General features: G+C 38.2%; 1 long non-coding RNA gene and 1 pseudogene across 1 annotated transcript; both read left to right on the top strand.

The window, feature by feature from the left end:
• The first annotated feature begins 10,857 nt into the window (after positions 1–10,857).
• Positions 10,858–12,982, top strand: LOC116123546. Its single transcript, XR_004127050.1, has 2 exons — positions 10,858–11,516; positions 12,914–12,982. It is a non-coding gene; the product is annotated as an uncharacterized LOC116123546 (long non-coding RNA).
• Positions 12,983–18,690: 5,708 nt separating this feature from the next.
• Positions 18,691–20,350, top strand: LOC116123545 (annotated as a pseudogene).
• The last annotated feature ends 2,343 nt before the right edge of the window (positions 20,351–22,693 follow it).

Below are 22,693 nucleotides of genomic sequence, written 5' to 3' on the forward strand. Positions count from 1 at the left end.
TGCTTTGTTTGACGGGAAGCTCGATAGATACTTGAAATATTATCTGATGAAGGGTCAATATTCATTCAATAACTGTAATACCCCGTATTTTATAAGTTGTTTTATTAAACTTTATTTTGTAATTTTTGGGTGTTAAAATGTAAGAATTTGGAAGTTTTGGGGAAGTTGAGGTAGCCGAAACAAGAGGAGACTAAAGTAAAATTTGTCAATATATTTGTTGTGAATAATAATAAATTAAAAGAGGAAGGATTGAGAAGGAGAAGGGGAGAACGGGAAAAGGAAAATAAAAACTGAAGAAAGAAGAGAGAGTGGGTTTGGCCGAGAGGTAGAGTGTGAGAGGAGGAGTGAGAGTGAAGTGAACCAAATGGGGGAGGAGAAAAAAAACTGAGCAGATCCTTCAAATCCAAGCTCGGGAACGGAAGAGAGGAGTGCTTGAAGCTTCGATTTGAGTTCAGCTGAGCTGAATTGTGGGCGGAATAGTAAACCCGTTCACAACCCATGCATCTCAAGTCTTCATTTGAGTGGATTTAAGTTATTTTTGTTAATGTATTTGAGTTTCTGTGGCTGCTTGTTGAAATTAAGTTTAAAATTTGCTCTATTGTGTTCGGCTGGTTATATTTGATTTTGTAGTTGTACTATGTTTTGAAACCCGGTTGTTTGTGTGATAATTTATGGTTAGGGGGTCGCTTTGCTATGGCCGAATGCATGATGAGAAGTGGCCGAAATGAACATAAGATGGAGGTGATTTGTTTTGTTGGATGTGACTCTTATTCATGATTTATTTGGGTTTTCAATTGTTTTGTATGCTGGCTGCTTGTTGGATATATGAGTTGTCTGGTTATGAAGATATTATGTGTGTTTTGGAATGAATTATAAGCTTGCATTTTTGGGTGATATTGCAATTGTTTGGTTTAAAATGTGTTATATATATGTTTAAGTAGAGTTTCTTGCATGAAGTTAAAATGGTGTATCAGAGGAGATATTGAAGCTAAAACGTGTTTTGTAAAGGAGAGGTAAAATTGGCTAATTGAAGAGGGAAGAAAATCTGCATTTTTTTTTTTCGTACGGGTAATATCTGCTGAACTGTTTTGCATGTCTCAGCTGGGCAGGATTCTTGGTGAGGAAAAATGCATTTGCTTAGTATTACATATTAAGTTTGACTCCTTTGCATGGTGCAAGTATTTGTAAAAGAAAATGGCGTTATATTTTTTATTAAATGTGGGTTGCTAGATTTGGGAGCAATTTCATTATGGAGTGTTGTTTGAGCTCGGCTAATGGAAGAGTAAAGGAGGGAGAATGATTAAAAATGGGTGTTCTCAATCAATTATTTTTATTCCTGTTACAATTATGTTTTATAGGTACATATTAGGATATATTTTCTATACATATTTTTCTCCTATAATTACGCTAACCGTTTGAAGGAGATAATTTCTTTCCATCCAACTTCCTATAACTACTCTAATTCTTTTAATATACAACTCACGCCAACACTCCCCCTCAAGTTGATGCATACGGATCCTTCATGCGCAACTTGATCAGTGAGTTGTGGAAGTCTTTGCTGGACACGGCTTTGGTAAGTATATCTGCAAGCTGGTCCTCAGATTTGACAAATGGGAACTGGATTGTATTATTCTCTAGGTTATGCTTGATGAAGTGTCGATCAACCTCTACATGCTTGGTTCGATCATGCTGAACCGGATTGTGTGAAATGTCTATAGCAGCTTTATTGTCACAGAAGAGGTTCATTTCAGACTTGGGAGCAAAACCAATCTCAGATAATAGTCTTTTCAGCCAAAGGAGCTCACACAACCCTTTGACCATCCCACGAAACCTTGCCTCCGCACTCGAGAGTGCCACCACCTTTTGTTTCTTGCTTCTCCATGTCACAAGGTTTCCACTTACAAATGTGAAATGCCCTAACGTCGACTTCCTATCAGAGATGTTCCCAGCCTAATCTGTATCGGTATAGCCATCAACTTCCACATAATCATTCTTAAAAAACATGAGCCATTTTCCTAGAGAAGACTTCAAGTACTTTAGTATCCGAATTACAGCCTTCATGTGTTCTTCACTTGGACAATGCATAAATTGACTCACTACACTCACAGCATAAGCAATATCTGGACGAGTATGAGAGAGATAAATTACTTTTCCAACTAATCGTTGATATCTTCCCTTGTCAGTTGGTTTCTGGTTCGGATATACCTCAAGCTTATGATTTTGGACAATTGGGGTATCCACTGGTTTGCATTCCAACAATCCAACTTCAGATAATAAATCTAGGATATATTTTCTTTGGGATAAAAATATGCCTTGGGGTGATCTAGCAACTTCTATCCTAAGGAAATACTTGAGCCCACCTAGATTCTTCATTTCGAATTCGCTAGCCAACTGCCATTGGAGCCGTGAGATTTCTTTAATATCATCTCCCGTAATGATCATATCGTCGACATAAACAATAAGAGTTGTAACTTTGCCTTGCTATTTTTTGAGAAACAAGGTGTGGTCTGCGTTGCTCTGTTAGAAACTATACTTCTTCATTGCCAAGCTAAATCGCCCGAACCAAGCCTGTGGTGATTGTTTTAACCCATACAAGGCTCGTTGTAACTTACACACCTCATTAGTTTCTATGGTCATTAAGTAGCCTGGAGGGATGTCCATATAAACCTTTTCTTCAAGCTCATCATGAAGAAAGGCATTTTTCACATCCAACTGATGTAGTGGCTATCCTAAATTTGCTGCAAGAGATAGCAACACTCTAACAGTATTTAATTTTGCTACTGGTGAGAAAGTATCTTGATAGTCTATACCATATGTTTGAGTGTACCATTTTGCCACGAGTCTTGCCTTGTTTCTTTCTATAGATCCGTCAGCTTTGTATTTAATGGAAAACACCCACTTGCACCCCACTGTTCTTTTTCCTTCCGGTAGTGGCACTAGGTTCCATGTCTTGTTCTTCATTAGTGCCTCCATTTCATCTTTAATTGCCTGAGTCCACTTCGGGTCTTTTAAGGCTTCCTCCACCCTTGTTGGAACATGACACACAGACAGGCTATGCACAAATGTCTTGAGAGGATCATTCAGCTCCTTTGTAGACACATAATTGGCAATAGGGTATCTTGATCTTCTTTCCTCAATGTCTGGTGAGTAGCGGCTTGGGGGCTTGCCACGATTTTGCCTATTAGGTAACACATAACTAACAGGAGATGTCACAATATTTGTGTTAAAGGGGCTTACCTCAAGATCATTCTCAGGAGTTGGGTCTTCGGGTACTGCAGAAGGGGAAGAAACATGCACTTCGTGATCATTTTCATGGTGTTCAGTAGCCGAAGAGATATGTTCTGTTCACCTTGGTTCCACGTGCGTTTCAGATAAGTTTTCATTAGCCGAAGAGATATGTTCTGTTCGCCTTGGTTCCACATGCGTTTTAGATAAGTTTGGCCAATTTAATTCCATCCAATTCTGCTCTTCTTGTCTACTATCCCCCTGAAGAGGAGAAGTAGGTGGAAAAAATGTTTCGGTTTCCATGAAGGTGACATCCATAGTAATATAGGTGCGACCAGAGGTAGGATCATAGCATCTATAACCTTTTTGATGAAAGCATAGCCCAGAAAAAAAACATCGACGAGCATAAGGATCCAGCTTAGTCCGCTAGTTTTTATGGAGATGGACATACGCTACACACCCAAATACACGTGGAGGAAGCATCAAGACTGCAGGCACCGGAGTGTAGCCCGAGAGGGCTTGTAATGGAGTTCTAAAATCCAACACCTTAGAGGGCATCTGGTTGAGCAAATGAACGATAGTGGTGACGGCATCAGCCTAAAACTGATTAAGAGCATGGGCACCAATTAAGAGAGCTCAAGCGGTTTGAAGAACATGGCGGTTTTTCCGCTCAGCAATGTCGTTTTGTTGAGGGGTTTGGGGGCTTGAAGTCTCGTAAATAATGCCATGTTGTTGAAAATACTCACGAAATTGGTGATTGACATATTCACCACCATTATCCGATCGAAGGACCTGAACCTTAGCAGAAAATTGTGTTTGCACCATAGTATGAAGTGATTTAACACAGCGAGTACTTCATCTTTATGTTTGAGCAAATACAGCTAAGTCATGCCAGTGCAGTCATCAACAAACAACACAAACCATTTGAAGCCAGATACAGTAGTAATTGGGGAAGGACCCTACACATTAGAGTGGATCAAAGCAAATGGAATATCCTTTTTATTCAAACTTAATAGAAAAGAAGCCCTATGACTTTTTGCCAATATGCAAGTTTCACATTGAAAATCAAAATTATTCAATTGAGAAAATAAATTTGGGAACAAATGTTTCATATAGGTGAAGGACGGATGTCCTAACCGACGGTGCCAAAGCCAAAGTTCCTTTTCTTTGACACCAAGAGAATGATGCGTATGATGTGCTTGGGCCACACTCACGTCTTCCATATAGTAGAGTCCCCCCCTCTTAGTACCATGCCCAATGATCTCCTTCGTTCGAATGTCCTAGAGAAGACAGAAAGTAGGATACATTAACACCATGTAGTTAAGATCAGAGGTTAGTTGGCTCACGGAGAGAAGCTTATGAGATGAAGATGGAACAAGTAAAGTGTTATGCAGCTGTAACATAAGAGATAAGGCCACAGTGCCCGCTCCAGTGACTGGAGAGGTAATGCCATTAGCATTGGCAATATTAGTACGTTTCGGTAGGGAAGTCGTGATGAAATCCATAACAGAAAACGTCATATGGTCAGTGGCGCCGGAGTCCAGGAGCCATGCACCACTGTTAGCATCATTAGTCGAAGTATAACAAGCACAAACAGAGTTACTTGAGGAGAGTTGAGGTTCGGCAGTAACCACGGTTGCTTGACCAGAGCCTGCATCCTTAGTGCCAAGGTCACGACCCTTCTTAGCCTGGAGATCATTCCACCAATCAGGATACCCGTGCAGTTTAAAGCAAGTGTCACGAGTGTGTCTCGAATTGCCACAATGAGAGCACTTTAAACCGTCAAAAGATGCACGAGATTTATGCTTGCCATTGTGCATGGTAGGAGGGTGGGCAGAGGAACCAAGTTTGAGTCCTTTGGTGGCGAGAACAGCGCCAGATACAGCATCTGCACTGCCAGTGATCATAACAGATTGATGGAGAGCTTCACGGCGGACATGGGCATACGCTGGCTTCACGATAGGGAATGGGTGAAGCTGCAACACATCACCCTAGATCTTATCGAATCGATCATCCAGACCATCCAAGAAAACATATACTCTGTCTTCTTGAAGGATAAGATAATAATATTGGATATCAACGGCACACTCCATAGGATTAGGCCGTTGGAAGTCAATCTCACGGCATAAGCCTTGGAGGTCATTGTAGTATTTCTCAAGGGAGCCTCCAGCCTGTTTCAACTGTGTCACTCGACGTCGAAGATCATAGACCTGAGACGTGTCACTACCATCAAAGTAAGTGGTAGCAATGGAATCCCACACCAACTTAGCCGTAGGAAACCGAATGAAATTCTCTATCAATGAGGGATCCATGGAGTTTATCAACCAACCTTTGACAATGGCATTGTCCGTACGCCATTTGCGAAATGTTGGATCTGTCGAAGATGGTTGTGGAATATCACCATTGATATATCCCAACTTGTCTTTTCCAGAGATATACATCTCGACAACTTGGGACCAGAGAGCATAGTTGGTTTCATTCAACTTGATGCCGATCTGAGCAACAGAGGGTTCGGTGGTCATGGTCGGGGTTTGGACTTTGGTGAGAGTTTCGGTCATCTTAGCCGTGAAGTCAGAGAAGAGAGAATCGGAATGAGACTCACCAGTCGAGGGTTCTGTATTAGAGTTTGACGACATGGTGGGCAAGGTGAGGGATGTGAAGTTTAGGGTAGGTGGGTACCAGGGTTAGGCTCTGATAGCGTGTCAAAAAGTTCTCAATCAATTATTTTTATTCCTGTTACAATTCTGTTTTATAGGTACATATCAGGATATATTTTCTATACAAATTTTTCCCCTATAATTACGCTAACCGTTTGAAGGAGATAATTTCTTTCCATCCAACTTCCTATAACTACTATAATTCCTTTAATATACAACTCACGCCAACATAGACTTTGGTAATGGGAAGTGGTAGTTGGGTTGATGCATTGGATTGGTCACAACTTTGTTCTTTTAGCATGGGGTATATATATATATATATATATATATATAAACTTATAACTTTATGTTGTAAAGTTACCTTATGAGAATTAGTGTGTTGGCTGCTGGAAAATTGTTGATAAATTAGTGAACTTGTGATGTTGAATTAATAAGTGGAGTTGGTCACGTGTAGTGAGTTGCAATGTTGAGGAAATTCCGAATCTGGGTTAAACGTTCAGTTTTGAAATATGTTTGAAAATTTGCAGTTTCACCCCTGGATGTGATTTTTGAATATTATGTCATACATGCATGATTTATAAGCACATATGTGATATGTTCTTGACTTATATGCTACTTGAGATTATCATGAGATGCATGATTTTTCAATTTTAATTTTCAAGCGCATTAAATTACTTAATTTTCTTTCCAAAACTATGTTTATTAAATGATTATTATTTTTGATATTAAAAACATGCTATTGCTCATTGTTTTGCCAGAAATTTGAGGAGAGTGGAAATACATGATTAAATGAGAGTGTAGTGCTTTCGATAAATATACTAAATGAGTTTTACTCCTTATTGGGCAATTGGTTTGAATAAGGAGAGGAGATGCATTGAGAAATGTTGTGAGACTATGTTTGAATTAATGACTATTTGTTAAATGTTGCCTTAAAAATGTTGATGAATTCACATTAGAAGAAGTTTTCTTGTTACTAAATGCAGGAAGTGTTGTTTGCATTGGGTGGAGATGAATTCTGATGTGGATGACAAGTAGTTGAAATGACAAATGAAAAATGTGTTGAAATTGTTGGTTTTTGAGAAACATTATGAAATTACATGTTTACCCATTTTCATTGTATAACGTATTATGATTTTTAAGTGTGCCTTTTATAAAGAAAAGCTTAAGTTTTATGAAGTTACATGCTTACCCATTTACATTGCATCAAGCGTTATGATTTTTAAGCATGCCTTTTATAAAGAAGAAAAGCATAAGTTTTATGAGAAAAGTGAGGATTGAGAAAGTAAAGATAAAAGTCATTTTCAAACCACCCTACGTAGTACCCATTCCTCTCTTCATATTATGTGAGGACTTTGCGCATACGTATGATTGGTTAATTGCCAACTCGAGTAAGTCAAAGGCCCAAGCGGTGTATGATTCTACCTGGCAGGATTTGATTGTGTCGGCTCGAGCGATGCATATTCATGTTGGGTCGAAGGCTTGAGCGGAGTTTGATTCCGCCTAGCAAGATGGATTTAATGTTCAACACGCACGATGCTAGATCTTGTTAGGTTGGATAATTTATACTTGGGTACTAGTTGGGAGAGTTTTCAGTGATTAGTATCAAGATCTGTTTTTCAGTTAAGAATCAGAAAGCAGTTTTTAGTATTTAATGGTAAAGTAGTATTGAACTCAGAGTTTTTCTGTTTTAGTAAAATCTACAGTATTCAGTTTAAAGTTCAGTTATCAGCATAAAGTTTTCAGTATTCAGAAATCAAATATCAGTTCATTGTTTTCAAAAATCAGTTTTCAGTTCACATCATCAAGATAGTTATCATTTATTAATACTAGTTTTATATGACTAATTCAGGCATTTGAAATATGATTTTAGTAATGTTGTTTTAAAGACATGAGAAATTTGAGATGCATGAGTATTAATTTGCACGCATAAACATTGGTTGTATGTTTTAATACTGTCGTTCCAGAAACACTAAATAAGCATTCATTGAGTGATGATGTGGATGTTTGCAGTATGATTTCTTTTTGTAGATGATCAAAATCAGATTAAGTTTTTAGTATCAGAAAAACTATGGGTTAATTGCATCAATCACAATTGCATGAAGTCTCTGTTATGTACATGACATTCATAGAGCATTATTTCTTTTCAATGATACATGTTTGTTTGTGATGTTTCGGATGTTTGCAGCATGACCTTTCAGAGTTATTGTTTTTCAGAGTCATAAGTGTTCTTTGAGTGATGACATAGATGGTTACAACATGATTTTTAGAAAACACTGTTTTCAAAAGCATGAGCATTTACAGTTGTATTTTAAGTTTTCAGAGAAGAGTTTTGAGTGTGTTGTATCCCATTCACATGTAAGGGTTTGAGAAAATTGCAAACATGTTTATTTGAAGGTGTTTTTAGTGAGCATGAAAAATCATTGTTTGTATAAAAGCTTTTCAGAAAAATCATTATTTCCCTCTTATGGCGGAAGCCAAAATTTCAATCCATTCAAGGAATTTAGCATGGCTAGAAATCTGAATATACGTATTGTCAGCAACATTCATGCAGGTGCTAGATTAACAGAAGCATGTTTATGGGATTGGACTCAGGCAGACAGAAGACTACTACAACACTCTAAAGATCCTAAACTACTTGACATCCTCAAAAACAAGGATTTAAATGATGTAAATTAATAAATTAGTAAAAACAAATTTATTTAATTGTTTATTTGTTTAAGTTTAAATTAAATTTGCACATTGTGAAATGTGAATATTATATTTATATTAAAATTAAATTATCTCTTTCAATTAAAATCATATAAATTTATAACCAATTAATCATCCATTTATATTTATTTAATTATTTAAGTTCAAATTAAATTTTCAAAGCTAAAATTAAATTATCTCTTTAAATTAAAATCATTATAACCATTCATTTATATTTATTGACTAATTATTAAAAAATTTACAAATCACCCCTCAAAAATTACTAAACCCCCTTACATAATTTTCAATTTAACCTCAACCAAAAAAAAAAAATTAAGGGTGGTACAATAAATTTTCTAGGCCCATAGGAACCCTTACATAATTTTCAATTTAACCTCAAATAAATAAAAAATTAAGGATGGTAAAATAAATTTTCTAGGCCCATAAGACCAGTCCTATTGGCGCAGATCTTGCCTACCTCTAACTACTAATAACCAACCAACCGATCTCTTTACTAAATCTTTAGGCAGCAAAGTTCATCATCATTTTTTGCACAAGTTGGTGTTAGGACCAAAAATCATCTTGGGTTTGACGAGACCCAATAACAAAATAAACAAGTCACGGCCTAAGGCCTCAACCCAATCACTATTGGGTCTACGCTTAAAATCACCTTGCGAACTACCCACTCTATGAGTTGGGCTATCTTATAAGTTAAGCTAAACTGGGTTTCAGCCCATTAGCCTACAACAGTCTATAAATAGGAAATTAGAATCTCATTCTATTTCCTCATTTACTAAGATTTCAAATCTTACTCAAACTATTTAACTTAATCTGATAAGGTCAATAAATCATATCTCTTTCATGATAGGGATTATCTCTCAAAATAGGACTTAGTGTCCTATTAAGATTCCAAATCTTATTTAAACTATTAAACTTAATCTGATAAGGTCAAGAAATTATATCTCTTTTATGATAGGGATTATCTCCCAAAATAGGACTTAGTGTCCTACTAAGATTCCAAATCTTATTTAAACTATTAAACTTAATCTGATAAGGTTAAGAAATCATATTTCTTTCTTAATACGGATTATCTCCCAAAAAAGAGGACTCAATGTCCTACTAGGATTCCAACCCCTTGGGTTCATTATAAAAACAAAGGCTTGCCCTCTCATTAAGGGGCAATCTCCCATAATCAATCTACACTACTCAAAACCATCTATTTGCTCCTAAAGTTCTTGCTTTCAAGAACCCGACACCTCCGCCGTAGTTCTACCTTCCAACAAGACTCCTGGTAATTATTCATCTCCTTAATTCTTATCAAATAATCTCTTCCAACCTTGCTGACTTGAGCGTTGGAGTGCCTACGGCAAACACTACCCCGATGTTTTCTGTAAGCTTCACGCTTGCACTTTCATGTGTGCAGGTCTAGCAGATTATCAGTGGCCTCAACCTCACAAGATCAGACCCTATTTTCATGACGGTAGATTTTTTGCATTTACAGTTTGGCGCCCACCGTGGGGCCTTGACAATCATCTGCCAACGATGACTTACAACATGGGAGGCGACAGGGAACTCCTTTTGACTGACAATGTTAATCAGAAAATCCCATCACGATAAGAATTTTTTTTTTATTTTTCTTCGTTTGTTTTATCTATTCACGTGCCATATTATATCTATTTGGCATATCGTAATTTATTTTATATTATATCCATTCAGTGGGTAGTCAAAGACCTTGAAGCTCATATTATTGTTCTAAATTAATAATAGCTTCATATTATTGTTCTAAATTAATAATAGAATAATAATGTGTCAGAGTTTAAAGTGGTGTTCTTGAACCACTTGATTCATTGACTTTGCTTCAACAATCTCTCTTCTCTAATCCTCTATTCAAATAAGCCAATAGCTTCTATCTCTAACCTCTCTACACGCGCCTTTTCATTTCAATCATCAAACCACCAGGTGGTCCGCCACCGTCATCAGAGCTTTGCAATGCATTATCCGCCACAAAACCAGTCAATTTGTTCATTCAAGAAGATGCCGCAATACGCCAGCATCTCCAGGACCTCCGCTCCATTAGAAGGTAACTCAAACTCGACCAGCCTTGATCAAATCCCAATTCAACTTCATGGAGATTTGCCACCACTTTAAAACCTAAAACCCGACCATCTGTTCTCCTAAAATCGCCCTAACAGCTTCTCCAATCACACGGTGAAATCCTAAAAACACAGTTGTAATCCTCTCAAAACACCTAAAGTCATCTACTAAACATGAAGAGAAACCCTGTAAAACCCCATTCATGATTTTAGTTAGATCATGAATTGTATTTAAGTTAATTAATTTTTTTAATTTTTTTATTTATTTGATTTTTTGGTATTGTGGTAAGATAGGGGTATTTCTGTCAGTTTTTAAAGCTGTGCTAAGGGGGTGAAATCGAAGAAATAAATCCTGATGGGTTTGCATGTATCAAGAGGGAAAAATTTGGACATTTTTGCTAAGGAAAGCTTATGTGGCTGGGTTAAACTGAAATTTAGAGGAATTGAGGGGCAGAAATAAATTTTAGAAAAATGTTTGTTTAAAAAGGGGAAGGGAACTGGGCAGTTCGCCCAAAGGAGGAAGAAGAAAACGAGAGGAGAAGAAAGAAAGAAGAGAGGAGAGAAAGGAGAAAGAAAAGAAAAGGAAAGAAAAAAAAAAAAAGGGAGAGAAGAGAAGGAAGAGTGGTTTGGCCGAGAGATAGAGTGAGAGAAGAAGAGAAGAACAAAGAGAAAGGGAGAGTTTATTAGTTTTAAGTCTGTGAACAGTGGATCATCAAATCGTGATCTGGAGCTCATTCGCCGTCCGATCGTGCTGATTTTCGGATATGTTGTTCATGAAACACAGCTCTACATTCTGAACGGTGGAGATCGAAATCTAAGCACTGTAATAGGCAGCCAATTATAGGATAGAAGAGTGAGTGGATCAAATGAAAGTTTTCTTAAAAATTCAGATTTATGTTTGCATGTTAAATATAGTTGGCCATTTTTGCTTTTTGATGAGTTTTGAGCTGAATTTGAAGCTTGCTGAACTTGCTTTCCTTTCCATGCTTGGTTGGTTAATTTGGTGCTTAAAATGGAGTGTATTTTGCTTGCTAGCTGCACCTGTTTGCATTCGGTTGTTTGACTAAATTGTGATGTTGGCTGGATATTTTACCTTAGCATGTCCCGGCTGAGCAAATTTTTGAGTGAAAGTGTCTCAGATCTAAATTTAACAAAGCTGATTTGTGTTGCATGTCATTAGACCTTTCTTAAAAGCTTAAGACTTATGTCTGCATGTTAATGTTTTGATGAGTTTTTGGATTATATGTGAAGTTTGTGTGAGTTGCTTGTTCTCCCATGCTTCGGCTGGATTTGGGAAGGTAGAAGTTAAGTGAGTAATTGAAAAGGGCTAAACTGCCAGTTTTGAAAACATTTTTTTTTACAGTTTTAATTTTTCACCCATGTATTGATATATTCATGTTAAAGGAAATGTTACAATTTAGAGCTTGGAAATTGGTTGAACTGCATATGAGTTGAGATTTGTGATGTTGATATGATTTCCTGGTAATATTATAAATGTGGCGAATTTATTAGTTTTGAGAATATATTTTAAAAACTTGCAGTTTCACCCCTATATGTGACCTTGGAATATTATGTCATATATGTATGATTTATAAGTACATATGAAATATGCTATTGACTTACATGTTACATGAGATTATGCATGAGTATGTTGTGGTGCAAAAACCACCCTACGAAGTACCCATCCCCCAGAGATACAGATTTTTGGCTCTGCCCGAGCGATGCAGGATTCCGCTGGGTATGACAGTTTCAGATTTTGGCTCTGCGCATGCGTATGACAGATTTTATTGGCTCTGCCTGGGCGTTGAGTGGTCCGCCAGGTATGACAGTTTTTTAGGCTCTGCCCGCGCGATGATAGACCTTGCCGGGTATGACAGGTACGTCCCTCGCTCTGCCTGCGTGTGGGACGCCCACCAGGTATGACAGATTTCCCCCAGGGTACTAGTTGTGGTGAGAGTTTTAATAATAAATGTTGAGGTTTTATACAGAATCCGATACAGTTAAAGGAAGTAAGTCAGAGTACAGTTTACTGAGTGCAGGATGATTAGAAATAAATTGTATATTGTATGCGAGAACGGGGTGGTTGTTCTATTGCATATTCATAAAGTTACATTGTTGCCATGATTTGCTTGAAAATTGTTGTATGTTAGCATTATTCTTTTTTTAAGAACTTTTATAAACCTCCCCCTTTTTCCCCACTCACTGAGTATTTTTAGCTCACCCCTTTTTAAATGTTTTTCCCCCCACCAGGACCTTCCGGAGATCGTGCCGAGCAGTGAGCCTCCGCTTAGGGTTGTGCCACGCGTTGACATCTTTTATGTGGGTCTTATATTTATGTCGCATTGTAAATCTGGACTTTCGTTTCAAGAAACTCATGTTTTCCATCATGTATTTCCTTTTGTTTCATATTTTGGAATGTGTAGTATAAGTGGAAAACCTGATACCAAAAGTTTCCCTAACTCTTTTCTTTTGTAAAACGAAAGATGATACATGTCTTTCTTTTGAGATGTTGGAGATGGAAATACTATGATGTTATTCAGGAAAAGTATGTCTTTAAACAGGTTTCGCAGTTTTTTTTCTACATGGCACGTCTCGGGTATCCAAGTCTTGTGGGAGCGCCCGGATCCTACGGGATGAGGAAATTCGGGACGGGTTGTGTCAAACCCCCCAAACAAAACCTGCTTAAGTGACGCAACCCCACTCTCGCCTAATCTCCTTACCCCACCGTATTCCAAAACTCCAAACTCGAACCATCGCCCCTTCCCAACCAATACATATCAACGCAAACCAACTTTACATCACAATCTCCAACACACCTGTCACAAAAGCCATCACGCTCCCTGCTGTCTGCAAACTTTCCACTCCCCCCTGCAACTCAGCACCACTAAACAACACGAGTAGTCCACTCAATGATATTTGGGTCTGCACATAAGATATTAACGTGCCCATTCAGATCAGCTCAAAAGTGAATCATGTGCCCACTCAACTTCAACTGGTTCAGCTCCGACATAGAAAGTAACACCCCTCTCCCCACTCGGTCCAGCAAGCATGGGTGGCAGCACTTGAAGGGGAAAGGTACGTGTCATTGTCTCCTTTTAACTACCACTCTATTTGGTTAAATCTTTCTCTATTCAGCCCATTACTTAAATACATGCAGCCCATTTTTCCATTTAGCTCACTCTTTATTCAGCCCATAACAAATGCACATCATGCATATTAACCCTTCATTCGACTATTTGCTTAAAACATGCATGCCATGCATGTCACTGCTCCAGCTTCAATCAAATGTTTTCAACTACAAAGTGGGTCACGCTGACTGGGACACATAGCCCTCAAAGGTTTCAACTACAAGTCGATCATGCCGATTCGACTGCAAGCTCCATACAAGCTCCACTAGTCATACACCATCGTATCATCCTTACCCGATACACGGATTTACACCATCGGCTCGGCCCTGCCTGATTCACAGATTTACACCTTCAGATCGGCCTTGCCTGATCCACGGATTTACACCTTCGGATCGACCTGATCCACGAATTTACACATTCGAATCGGCCCTGCCCGATTCACAGATTTACACTTCGGTCGGCCTTGCCTGATCCATGAGTTTTACACCTTTGAATCGGCCCTGCCCGATTCACGAATACACCTTAGGATCAGCCCTACCCGATCCATGGATTTACACATTCGGATCGACCTTGCCCGATTCATGGATTAACACATTTGGATCGGCCCTGTCTGATTCACGGATTTACACCTTCGGATCGGCCCTGCTGATTCACAGAATTCGAATCGGCCCTGCTCGATTCACGGATTTACACCTTCGGTCAGCCCTGCCCGATCAATGAGTTATACACTTTCGAATCGGCCCTGCCCGACTCATGGATTTACACCTTCGAATCAGCCCTGCCCGATTCACGAGTTCGCACCTTCGAATAGGCCCTGCCCGATTCACAGATTTACACCTTTGAATAGGCCCTACCCGATTCACGGATTTACACCTTCGAATCGGTCCTGCCCGATTCACAAGTTTACACCTTCGATCGGCTTAGCCCGATTCATGAGTTTACACCTTCGATCGACCCAGACCGATTTATAGATTTACACATTTAGTCAGCCCAGACCAATTGAAGGACTTGCACCTCAAATCGACAAGTCATCTACCCAATCCACACAACGATCCATCCGACCTAACGAGCTGCTATCACTAATCCACTCAGTCTGTACTCATTCGATTAAATATACTCTCTAAGCTAAATACTCTTTAACTTAGAGAGTGGGGGACTAACTATTAGGGCCAAAAATCGTCTTGGGCTTGACGAGGCCCAATAACGAAATAAACATGTCACGGCCCAAGGCCTCAATCCAATCTTGATTGGGCCTACGCTTAAAATCACCTTGCGAACTACCCACTCTATGAGTTGGGCTATCCTATAAGTTAAGCTAAATTGGGTTTCAGCCCATTAGTCTGCAACAGTCTATAAATAGGAAATCAGAATCTCATTCTATTTCCTCATCTAGTAAGATTTCAAATCTTACTCAAACTATTAAACTTAATCTGATAAGGTCAATAAATCATATCTCTTTCATGATAGGGATTATCTCTCAAAATAGGACTTAGTGTCCTATTAAGATTCCAAATCTTATTTAATGTAACAACTACTGTAAACTAGTACAATGCATGCATAATATCAATAGAAAATGGGCCCAAAACTTTTCTTTTTATTATAAGTATTACGTCTTTTATACACAAAGAACAACATTTACAAAAGATGCCATTTTAAAAGACAAAACAGGGGAAACAGTGTAGCTATTACTCCTCGCTTGCCGACGCCCCTCCGACTGCATCATCACCTAGATCCTGCATCCACAAAGGAAAATAACGGGGTGAGCACAAAATAATGCTCAGTAAGTAAAACCCTCTATCTGTCTATCCCCGTATGTATTACTCTTAATTCTTTCCTCACACTTTCTGTTGTTTCCTACTAAACGTCATGGCCTCATCTTACCGGAGGTACGGCCGGATGGCGTTCACACAGCACCATCTCACTCTTCATGACTATCGGGTGGAATTCACACAGCACCAACCCGTTCTTAGTGACTACCGAGTGGGGATCACGAAGCACCTACCCGGTTTTCGTAACTATCGGGTGGAGACCACATAGCACCTACCCGTTCCTCATGACTTTCGGGTAACGATCACCAAGCATTAACCCGTTCCTAATCACTGTCGGGTGATGATCACAAAGCATCAACCCATCTCTAATAAATATCGGGTGATGATCACAAAGCATCAACCCCTTTTCTAATAACTAACCGGGTGATGGTCACAAAGCATCCACCCGTTTCTAATACCTATCGGGTGATGATCACAAAGCATCAACCCATTTCTAATGGCTATTCGGGTGATGATCACAAAGCATCAACCCGATTCTCATAACTGTCGGGTGATGATCACAAAGCATCAACCCATTTCTAATACTCTTCTCATTCACTCTATTCTAGCACTTCTCATTCTCTCTACCCTTAGAGTAGTTGCATCCACAAAGTTCTCTACTCATAGAGCAAGTGCATACACAAAGTTTCCTACTCTTTCTTAGGTCACTTCTCAATGCACAATTAATGCCTATGGATGGTTCATCTCCACTAATGCACTTATGAAATGCCAACATGCAATGTTGCAAGAATTAAGGTTCACTACTCATACTCAAACCTCTATTAGGCATTTCATCAAACAACTCAAGTGCATAATAAAACTCTACTATAACAATAATTCTAAATCTTTCTCTAACCATCCAAAATGGGGAGAAACCCCCTCACATAGCCACATAACCTGCCAAAGAAAGACACTTCCAAAAGGGTTCCACAATACCCCTTCAATTCCATCTCAAACTACCTTTCCAACCCACATCTCACTTCTTATATTTGAAAGGTATAAACAATCACAAAGCACTAGAAATCTCTATTTAAGCCTCAATAACATGGCATATAACATGTATATAACACACATACATAAGTGCTATCAAAACCCTAATCAAGAAAATTCTCAAATCTCAACTTGGGTTGGGGTTTACTTACCTTGTTATGGAGAGATTTCACTAACTCTTCCTTTCACTTGGTTTGCTTGACTTTTTCTCTACTCTTAAACAAAAGAACAAAAACCCTCAATATTCAATATATACAAAAACTCACAAAGCTTCACAACCAAAGCAAGAATCCTTACCTTAGGATGCCTTAGGTTGATTTTCTACCTCAAATCACTCCAAAAGCCCTTTAAAACTCCTTGATCAAAAGAAAGAGAATTTGAGAGGAATCAAGAGGGGAGAGTGGCGATGGAGAAGAAGAATGAAGGGTTTGCAATGACTTAATTCCTTTTAATGAAATTTATACACAAGCATTCCCATTTTGCCCTTACTTTTCTTTGGGAATTCTATCTATATCCTTTGATTCATTACAAACACACCCCCATAGCAACATATTCTCCATGAAAATTCCTTACAATTTACTCCCCACTTTTCCTGCTAATTAGGGGTAGAATGGTCAAATTGCCCTTAGGGAAGAAAATATCTTAAACTTAACAAACATTTTGGTCGGCCCGTCACCGCGGCGAGGAAGCTTCTGTCACCGCGGCGAAACTGTCCAACAGCTTCCCGTGGCTTCAACACCCCTTCGCCCGGACGAAGCTTGGAACACTGAACTTCTTCTATTTTCAACCAATTTCAGGACAAGTATTCAACATAACACTCAATTAAAGGTCAACCAAACAATATTACCAAGAAACCAACTCAAATAAGGGCAAAAGAAGAAACAATAACTACGTACCTCAAGTGGGGTGTTACATTTAAACTATTAAACTTAATCTAATAAGGTCAAGAAATCATATCTTTTTCATGATAGGGATTATCTCCCAAAATAGGACTTAGTGTCCTACTAAGATTCCAAATCTTATTTATACTATTAAACTTAATCTGATAAGGTCAAGAAATCATATTTCTTTCTTAATACAGATTATCTCCCAAAAAAGAGGACTTAATGTCCTACTAGGATTCCAACCCCTTTGGTTCATTATAAAAACAGAGGCTTGCCCTCTCATTAAGGGGCAATCTCCCATAGTCAAATTACACTACTCAAAACCATCTATTTGCTCCTAAAGTTCTTGCTCCCAAGAACCCGACGCCTCCGCCGTAGTCTTAGCTTCCGAGAAGACTCTTGGTAATTCTTCATCTCCTTAATTCTTATCAAATAATCTCTTTCAGCCTTGCTGACTTGAGCGTTGGAGTGCATACGGCAAACACCACCCCGGTGTTTTCCGTAAGCTCCACGCTTGCCCTTTCATGTGTGTAGGTCTAGCAGATTGTCAGTGGCCTCAACCTCATGAGATCAGACCCTATTTTCATGACGGTAGATTTTTTGTATCTACAGTTGGGACTTGGGAGGGTTAGACATTTATCACCCACCAACTTGGAATAATGAGTGTAATCAGTTCTTATTGTTCATGTTGTTTTAATTACTTAAGTTTTATTAAGTCAGTTAAAAACTTAAAATAGTTTAAGCAATTATATTTGTATAGTTTAGGCTCTTGCGAAGTAGTTGGGATACAACAGTGTTAACTCTAGTTAAATATGATACCATAATGATGAGTTAATGGGAGAAAAGTGATTTTCCACGAAGTTTCTTCTTTTCTTTTTTGGTACTTCCTTCTCTGTTTGTTACAATCTCGTTATAAGAACGAAGAAATGTCGAGGAAATGCTATCCTCTGAGACATAATTATTTTCTCTATTTTACTTGCTGGTCTCACTTCATTCTCTTCTTTGAAAACCTAACAAAAATCATGGGTAACGTCTTCTCTTTCTCAATCTCAGGTGATGAAATTTTATCTCGTTGCCTGAATGGCACGGTCGCGAAAACTGCTTACATAAGAGATCTCGAAGACAACCTTGGTGACTTGTAAACCGAGTACCGAAAATTGATTGAAGCAAGAAACGATGTAACGAAGAGGGTTATGATTGCTGAAGAGCAACATGAAATGAAACGGCTGGACCAAGTGCAAGGCTGGCTTTCAAGGGTGGAAGCGGTAGGAACTGAAGTTGAGAAGATAATGAAAGATAGCTCTCAAGAAATTGGGAGATTATGTCTTGGCGGCTATTGTTCCAGGAACTGCAAATCCAGCTACAAGTTTGGAAAAAGAGTGGCTGAAAAGTTGCGAGCTGTGGCCACTTTAAAGAGTGAAGGAGATTTCAAAAATGTGGCTGAGAGGTTACTAAAAGATTCGGTTAATGAAATACCAATTGATCCAAAGATAGTTAGTATGCAATCCATATTTGATAAAGTTTGGAGATGCCTTGGAGAAGAGCAAGTGGGAATTATAGGGCTACATGGCACAGGAGGAGTTGGTAAAACTACACTATTGACTCAGATCAATAACAACTTCTGCAACGAACGAAATGATTTTGATGTTGTGATCTGGGTAGTGGTGTCTAAAGACCACCAAGTTGAGAAGATTCAAGAAGTGATTGGGGAAAAGATAGGTTTGTCAAGCGAGTCGTGGAAGACAAAAAAGTCTCCTTTACAAAGCTCAGGACTTGTTCCAGATTTTGAGAAAGAAGAAATTTGTTTTATTGTTGGATGACATTTGGGAGAGAGTTGCTTTAACCAAAGTGGGAATCCCTCATCCAGATCCAAACAATGGATCAAAAATAGTTTTTACCACTCGTTTTGTTGAGGTTTGTGGCCATATGGAAGCTCATAAACATTTTAGAGTGGAGTTTTTGGAAAATGAAGAAGCATGGAACTTGTTTCGATCAAAGGTTGGAGAAGACACTCTTAACAATCATCCAAATATTCTTGAATCAGCCAAAATTGTAGCCAAAGAGTGTGGTGGTTTACCGCTTGCACTCATTACTATTGGTAGAGCAATGGCTTTCAAGAAGACACCTGGAGAATGGAGCTATGCCATTCAAGTCCTACAGAGATCAGCCTCTGAATTTCCAGGTATGAATGAAGTGTATCCTCGTTTAAAGTTTACTTACGACAGTTTGCCGAACGACAAAGTGAGATCTTGTTTCTTATACTGTAGTTTACTTTCTAAAGACCTTAATGTTTGTAAAGAGGATTTAATAGATTTATGGATAGGTGAGGGATTATTAGATGAATGTGAGGGAATTGGTGCTCGAAATCAAGGATACCACTTTATTGGTAATCGATGATGATGATTATGATAGAGTGAAAATGCATGATGTGATACGTGATATGGCTTTGTGGATAGCATGTGAAGTTGAGAAGGAGAAGGAAAGCTTTTTGGTCCATGCAGGTGCCAGACTAACAGAAGAACCAAAGGCTGACAAATGGATAGGGGTGAGAAGGATATCATTAATTAAAAATCAAATAGAGAACCTATCAGAGGTTCCTACATGCCCTCGCCTCCTCACATTGTTGCTGAAGGGCAATAGTTTGAAGATGATAAATAATGACTTCTTTCAATCTATGTCTTCTCTAAAACTTTTAGATCTTTCATATAATATTCCTCTCACCAAGTTACCATCAGGAATCTTGAAGTTGGTTTCCCTACAACATCTTGATCTCTCATGGACTGGATTAGAAGAGTTGCCAAAAGAGTTAAAGGCTTTGGTTAATCTTAAATGTTTGAACTTGAGCTGCACATATAATCTTCATACAATTCCGCGTAACTTGATATCTGAATTTTCAATGTTACGCGTATTTAGAATGTACTTTTGTCCAGATATGTTTTTGTTTGGTGGAAATGAATTTTTGGTGGAGGAATTGCTTTGTTTGGAAGTTTTGAATGTGTTAAGCATTGACTTAGGGACTAACTCTGCACTCCAAAAATTTTTTAGCTCTCGTAAGTTACATAACTTGATCGACTCTCTGAGGCTCTATCGTTTAGAGAATATTAAGTCCCTTGATGTTTGTTCTTTGGCAACTATGAAGCATCTCGATACTCTAGCCATTTCACATTGTGAAGATTTGGAAGAGGTGAAGATTGACTTTATATGTAACGTCCAAGAGATACGAGAACCTAATGGTTTTCAAAACCTCAGGACAGTAGCTGTAGCGGGTTGCATTAAATTGAGGGACTTGACGTGGCTTATTCTTGCTCCCAATCTCAGGTCTTTTTATGTTTATGATTGCTCTGATATGGAAGAAATAATCGATATCTCAAAGTTTGGTGAAGTTCAAAAGATAATGGGAAACTTGAACCCATTTGCAAAAGTCAATAAGTTTACACTACGAAAACTGCCAAAATTGAAGAGCATCCACCGGAATGCCTTGTCTTTACCACTTCTGCAGGAAATGGAGATAGTTGGATGTCCAGTACTTAAGAAGCTTCCACTTGATTCCAGTCGCGCAATCACAAACAAACATGAATTTGTTATCAGAGGAGATGAACATTGGTGGGAAGAGTTGGAATGGGAGGATGAAGCTACTCAAAACATTTTTCTACCCTTTTTTTCCAGTCGCGGAATCATTTACTTTTAACAGGCATCAACATAAATGTGGAGAGGCTGAAGCAGAACTTGGATGTGTCCGTAATTATGTATTTTGATTTAAAGCCTTTTAATTTGTTCGTATTTTTGACACTTTGTTTCTTGCATGATGTTAACTTTTTCCAGATTTGCTTTGTTTGACGGGAAGCTCGTTAGATACTTCCAATATTATCTGCTTAAGGGTCAAGATTCATTCATAACTGTAATACCTCGTATTTTATAAGTTGTTTTATTAAACTTTATTTTGTAATTTTTGGAGGTTAAAATATAAGAATTTGAAAGTGGAGTGTAATAGCCGAAACAATAGGGGACTAAAGTGACATTTGTCAAGATATTTGTTGTGAATTATAATAAATTAAAGGAGGAAGGATGGAGAAGGAGAAGGAGAAGGGGAGAACGGGGAAGAGAAAAGAAAAAGAGAAGAAGAAAGAAGGGAGAGTGGGTTTGGCCGAGAGGTAGAGTGTGAGAGGAGGAGTGAGAGTGAAGTGGATCCTTCAAATCCAAGCTCGGGAGCGGAAGAGAGGAGTGCTTGAAGCTTCGATTTGAGTTCAGCTGAGCTGAATTGTGAGTGGAATGGTAAACCCATGCATCTCAAGTCTTCATTTGAGTGGATTTAAGTTATTTTTGTTAATGTATTTGAGTTTGTGTGGCTGCTTGTGGAAATTAAGTTTAAAATTTGCTAGATTGTGTTTGGCTGGTTATATTTGATTTTGTAATTGTACTATGTTTTGAAACCCGGTTGTTTATGTGAAAATTATGGTTAGGGGGTTGCTTTGCTATGGCCAAATGCATGATGAGAAGTGGCCGAAATGAACATGAGATGGAGGTGATTTATTTTGTTGGATGTGACTTTTATTCATGATTTATTTGGGTTTTCGATTGTTTTGTATGCTGGCTGCTTGTTGGATATATGAGTTGTCTGGGTTATGAAGATATTATGTGTGTTTTGGAATGAATTATAAGCTTGCATTTTTTGGTGATATTGCAATTGTTTGGTTTAAAATGTGTGACTCTATGTTTAAGTAGAGTTTCTTGCGTGAAGTTAAATGGTGTATGAGAGGAGGCATTGAAGCTAAAATGTGTTTTGTAAAGGGACTGTTTTGCATGTCTCGACTGGGCTGGAGTCTTGGTGAGGAAAAATGCATTTGCTTAGTATTTGGTATTAAGTTTGTCTCCTTTGCATGGTGTAAGTATTTGTAAAAGAAAATGGCGTCATATTTTTTTATTAAATGTGGGTTGGAAAATTGGAAAAAGTACAATGGAACCAATTTTGAACAAGTTATCAGATTCCAAGTGTGGAATTCATGGGTAAAATTTTGAACCAAGCACAAGCTAGTCTATTTTTGGTCAAATTTAAAGAGTTAACGACTTTTTTCCCAACCAAATAATGACTTAATAACACTTTTTTATTCGCATATTTTTAAAATACTACTTTATTATATGTATTTATATTCGGACGATAAACAAAAAATAAAGTCAGTCTAAACTGTTAGGATTTTTGAAAATGGGAGATGGATGAGTCTT

This window comes from Pistacia vera, unplaced genomic scaffold (genome assembly GCF_008641045.1).
Source record: "Pistacia vera cultivar Batoury unplaced genomic scaffold, PisVer_v2 Contig143, whole genome shotgun sequence".
Lineage (NCBI taxonomy): Eukaryota > Viridiplantae > Streptophyta > Magnoliopsida > Sapindales > Anacardiaceae > Pistacia > Pistacia vera.